At 26.4% G+C, this 5,999-nt stretch overlaps 1 long non-coding RNA gene across 1 annotated transcript; it reads right to left on the bottom strand.

Annotated features, from left to right (window-relative positions):
* Positions 1-1,500: 1,500 nt before the first annotated feature.
* Positions 1,501-2,955, bottom strand: LOC119689683. The gene is made up of 6 exons (XR_005253472.1): positions 2,478-2,955; positions 2,255-2,396; positions 2,061-2,196; positions 1,893-1,994; positions 1,713-1,828; positions 1,501-1,640 (listed from the first exon to the last, which is right to left on the bottom strand). It is a non-coding gene; the product is annotated as an uncharacterized LOC119689683 (long non-coding RNA).
* Positions 2,956-5,999: the final 3,044 nt, after the last annotated feature.

Here is a 5,999-nt window from a genome sequence, read left to right as displayed (position 1 = left end):
ATGTTTACCAAATATTCTTCGACGAAGTTTAAGAAAAACAGTTAAAGACACATTGAAATATCACTGCTTTATTTCCAATTCCAAAAAATTATTAATGGCAAAAATATTTACTTCTTCAGACATTACAGACTACGTATCAATAATGAAATCAATGTAAAAATCATTAATAAATATTTTTTTTTTGAAACTTAACGGTTAATATTAGTACTTCAATATAAACAATTTTAATTGTCTAAACAATTTCTTTCTTAAGATATAGCCATTTGAAAATGCATCTACAATGCCAATTTTCAAAGCCCCATGGGTCCATATCTCCTAGAAAAAATAATACAAAATTTTTTCCCGAAATACGGGTCTTCTTATTTTTGAAAGGAGTACATAAAATCGGAGATTATGAGTTCATTTTTCGCCAAAATCCGGGTTGTCCGGATTGTAAAAGAATGTCACATATATTCAAACTGCTTTTCAGCATATAATTCCTGAGACCACAAGAGGTGGATTACCCCACATAAGAAGCGAATAAAAAGCTATATGATGTCACTTCAAAATCACTAAATATAGTGTTGTACTTATGGGATATAGAGTAAGGCAACATAAACTGTTTAAAATAATTTACCTTATTTTGTAGGGATATAAACAGAACAAAAAATTTACATTATCAAACCGATTAAGCGGAATACTCGTATAACCTAAAGGCATAACACTGCCTTATAAATGTGTCTCCTTGTAAATTGGTGAACTATTCTACATCTCTCTTCTATGTCTTTTAATTCTACATTTATTATCTCTGTTGAAATTGTTTGACATCATTTTACTACAATAAAATATTTTTGATTCTGTGATGAATCTGGTATATTATGAGTATAGTTAATTATTCACAAACGTCCTGTAGATCGTTGTAAAGTTCTTTACTATAGACATGTATATGAATGTAGCATTTAAGCATCAAATACAATCCAGATATGAATCTTGATAATGTAGTTATCCACGGATAAACGACTATTCAATAAAGTGATTTAGATTAATATTATTGTTTTAATTTGTCTTAATCAACTCACATTTAAATAAATAATAATTTGGTAAGTAAACTTCTAAACGGTCATTATAAGTTCTTTGAATATCTTAACGTCCTCTGTAAATTCAATAATAAATAAGTATGTAAAATGTTTGAAGACAAAATACTTTAAGTTACATAGATAAGTTTTGATATACCTAAGTTAATCTGTCGATTCAACAGAAAATAAACTAGAATTCTTATTCTTAGAAAAATTACAGTCTCAATAGTGAAACTCTTAAGTACTAAATAGATTTAGATCAGCAGTTACTAGACTCAATTTTATCAGAACGATGAAGAAGAGGCATTGAGATTTGAATTTTTATTTCCGGAAGAATCGTTTGAAAATAAAAGACACTATGTATAGTTGGGCGCTAGTTTATTTACATATATATACAATTTTAATTGCATATGTAAATTATTACCATTAAAAGAACTTCAAAAATAGTTAGTTATAGTTATTAAATTTTAATATTAGTAATTATTAATAATTCTTTCTCCGTTGCTTTGTTTCGCGTTTTTCTTCATTTTCTTATAGTGGTTAAAATTTTCAATATTGTCCTGGTATTGTATTAAAATAATCATACTTAAAAATAAATAATTTTATTTCAATTTTATTTTATTTCAAATGAATTATATGTATTGATCATATACCCACCTTTGCTCCAAAATAATAATAGTTTTTTATAAATATTGATTTAGGTCTTATATCATCTACCGCATGTATCTACTGCATATATCTACTAAGTCTTGTTAATTAAGCAGTGAATCTATCTGAAAAGTGATACGTAATTAGTAACAGTGGATAGTCATTGGATCACATATGTATATAACTTACACATATTTAGGTTTATTTTTAAATTTATATTTAAGGTCATTGCGTTTTGTACATTTAAAGATATTTAGCTGAACATCACCTATCACATATTCAGGTTATAATCTAAAAAAATTGTTCGAAATAAATAATTATGGATAATCTATGGATCAAACAATGTGAGATTTCTACCTGTTCATTTCATATACATTCTTCATCACTTCATGAAATTTGGCATTTGGTCGATAATAGTGAAGAGATGGATTTATTGCTATAGCGTTTAATTTATTTAAGCTCTTCATGATGATTACTTTGCGTTACCGCTTCACTAATACAAATTCATCGTCAAGAAATCAGTGTCTAATTAACTTCATCTATGAACTTACCACTTATGGTTTTGACAAGAGCTTATGTTCTCTATGAGACATCGCAGGTGTTTGTGGATGCATCATTTTTATTAGACTGGATGTAGGTTTAGAGTTTCTGAAGCGTGGTTCTTATTTGCACAGATTGTTATTTGCAACCCACCTTTAAATTATACATGTAAGGAATAATATACTAAATATTAAATTCAAAATTAACTAAATAATACAGCAGTTTTATGTTTACCGATCTATCCAGTCTACACGAGTTTCTTTTTAGTTTTGGGTTTGCAAAAGTTTTTTCTTCTTATTCACATGCTTCTTTTTCCCTTTACGTTTCTTGTCATTTCTTTGAATATCTGATGCCTTAATATGTACTGGATTATTAACACTTAGACCAGGGGGCTTGTTTCGCTTTGGCCTATGACATTTCTTGCATATGTTAGGTGTTGGACCTTTAATCTGAGCAGGTTTTTTAGCAGCATAGTATTGCTTCTCCGTTTCTGTCATGTTTCGCCAAGCCGCACCAGCAGCTTTCGCAGTTTCAACGGGGCGTAGGTGTTTATTTATACGCCTAAATTCTCTCAGGAAATTGAAAAATGGATTCCGCATGATACCTCTGTATATAACTTAAACGATGCTAGATTAGAAATTTTTTTGGATACAATACCAAAATTTTGTAAGAATAGTCAGGAGCAAACAAATTTTGAATGAAGTGAACGAAGAAAGAATTTCAAATGAAATAATATTTTTAATTATTTAAATAAATTTTTTCTTTAAATTTAAAAAAAAAATGCATACATGATGAAAATTTTTAAAATCATTTGTTAGGCAGACATAACGAGACTACGAGTAAGTAGAGATATGTAGTATGAACGGATTTGGCTGATATACTATGATTTGACAGTCGTGACCTAAGCCTCAATTCTAACATAAGTCATACTGAAGTAAATCATCGATTTGCTGACATAATTTATACTTAAGTCAGTTTTAATACTTAAGTCATGACTATGAAATCGTCTGCAAGTCTTCTTCTCGATGGTATATTGATATTTATTCATATTTTCATCAATGCACTACTAACAATGTATCAATCTGTTATTTCACGACCTCCTTTGTTCATTTCAATTATTTTTAACAAAACAACTTCTGTCGGTACTTTTTAGATAAGTAATAGAAAAAACTTCCTCTTAGTATATATTAAAGTAGCAGTCAGATGGAGTGTAGAGGGAACCAAAATTTGATCAATGTTCTGGTTTCATTGACTCAACCAGCTAATACAGCACCTTTTATTTATCGTAACTTTAGTTTCGGGTCCATTTAATGGTTTAAAGTGGTACATATATGTAATATTTTGAAGAATTTGTATGATCTATTAAATTTTGTCTCGTACACAAGAAACAAAAAGTTACGTATTAGACAAGGAATGTGGTCGTGCGTGATTTAATATGATTTTCGTTATTGATCATCAAGGCCTAAATGTATCGATAAACTCAGTTCTACTTTTGGGAATGAAACCTCACTTTTTCCAATTGTAAAACGATGGTATAATGAGTTTAAACGCAAATGTCTCTACATTCAACTGACCTATAGTTAATAGAATAATATCAATTGTAAATTTGTCAATGCTGGTTCCTAGATCATATGACAACGAAGGTGGAACTTTCTAGCATTGAGTGTCATATAATTAAAGACCTGATCTCTAAAAACAGGGAAAAATTATTATATAACTATATAAACTTTATTAGCAAAAAGTTTTATAATCTACTTTAATGACAGAAAAATAGGGTAAATACGGATATCTTTCTCAACTTTGCAAATATCAAAGCAAAATCATCATTGAATTAGCTACAAATAGATATAGTATAGTCCAAGAAAGCAATAACAAAAATACATATTAACATCAAATAATGTAGAAACGGAAACGAGGTCTATTCCAACCAACATTGCATCAATCTTCAACATGGTACAAAAATAAAAAAAAATTATTTAGAATAAAATGAAGTAGAATAAAATAAAATAAAATAAAATAAAATAAAATAAAATAAAATAAAATAAAATAAAATAAAATAAAAAACAAATAAAATAAAATAATATAATATATATAATAAAATAATATATTTAAATTAGTATAAGATAATACAAAATAAAATAAAAAATATAATTAAATAAAATAAAATAAAATGGAATAAAAAAATGTGATATAAAATAAGGTAATACAAAAAAATTTTATTTAATTTAATTATAAATTAAGTAAAATAATATTAAATATAATTAAATAAACTAAAATAACATTGAATAATATATAATAAGATAAGACAAAATAAAATAAAATAATATATTATAATATAATTAAAAAATAATCAAAAAAAATTAAATCGCACAAAAAAATTAAGAAAAAAATTTGAAAAATAATATATATATATAAATATATAATATATAAAATAAAGTATTTCTTTCGATATGTATATGGAAGATGGTTTACGAAGTATTCCGAAATATTTGTATTAAAATATTTTTTTAAAATATAAACAAAAATTTTAACAATAACTAAGTAAGTGTGATTATTTATAATTTGAGTAGTTAAATAATTGACTTAAGGCGCGGTTATATTAAGTTTTAATGAAATATAACATAATAAAATAATATAGAAAAGATACATTAATAATAAAAAAAAATAATAGTATTAATAAAGTAGAATAAAATAAAATAAAAAATAATATAAAATAAAATGTTATAATATAAAATTAAAAAACAAAAAAAAATTAAATAAAGTAAAAATAAATTGAATTAAAATGAAGGAAAATATATACCATAATACAATAAATTAAAATAAAAAAGAACAAGAAATTAACTAAATGAAGTCAGTGTAGACTGTTAAGTACGATACAATGTATCTTTTTTCCGGAATCATTTGAGTAATTGTTAAGAATGTAATCAGATTTCTTGTCTTTTACGAAGAAACGATACTTTGTTATCTTAAATAGTCTTGTCTTGTTGAGATGGTAACGCCGACTGCAATATCCTCTCAGATAATCTGTCTGCGACAATCGCTCTGTTCTGGTTAGGAGGAATGTCTTTCTCTAAATTATGTTATTCATTATTATGTTTTCATTATTATGTGAAATCTTATTTGAGGATCTTTCGGATTCCGATCAACATAAAGTGATTCATGACGTTGTGATGAAAGATGTATTAAAAAAATAAACATTTTTGTGTCATTTTACTCGGAAAATTGATTTAATGGTATTACAGTGCGTATGAGTAACGTGAAGGACGCCTAATAAATTAATTTTTTTTAATTACTTCTAAAAGGAATAACACACTGGAAATATTTTTTTTTTTAAGTAGAATTTATTGATTAATCTGAATAAGAAGTAAAAAAGAAAAATTTGAGTGAAGTGTTCCTTTTTTTTACTGAAAAATCGCGTGCATGTGTTTGGGGTGATGTGATGCAAACGGAAAAGCTGTTCTAAAATTCTATTTCTTCTAAAGCCACTGTTCAATAATAATCACTTCAACCTCAAAAATAGAAAGTTACTATATACTCAAATAATCAGGCCAGCACTACTGTACGGATGTGTTACATACAGCAAAGCCTCAAATACTGCCATAAAGCAACTACAGATAGCACAAAACCCGGCTATAAGAAGACAATTTAAGATTCCATAGTATATTAGAACAACAGACATGCACAGAGATCTAAGGATCGACTCATAAAAAAAATATATCAGGGACAGAGCATTAAGATTATTTACAAAAGTTGATA

Source organism: Teleopsis dalmanni, chromosome X (assembly GCF_002237135.1).
Source record: "Teleopsis dalmanni isolate 2A chromosome X, ASM223713v2, whole genome shotgun sequence".
NCBI lineage: Eukaryota > Metazoa > Arthropoda > Insecta > Diptera > Diopsidae > Teleopsis > Teleopsis dalmanni.
The sequence above is the reverse complement of the archived record's forward strand: the minus strand, read 5'-3'. Positions and strand labels throughout refer to the sequence as shown.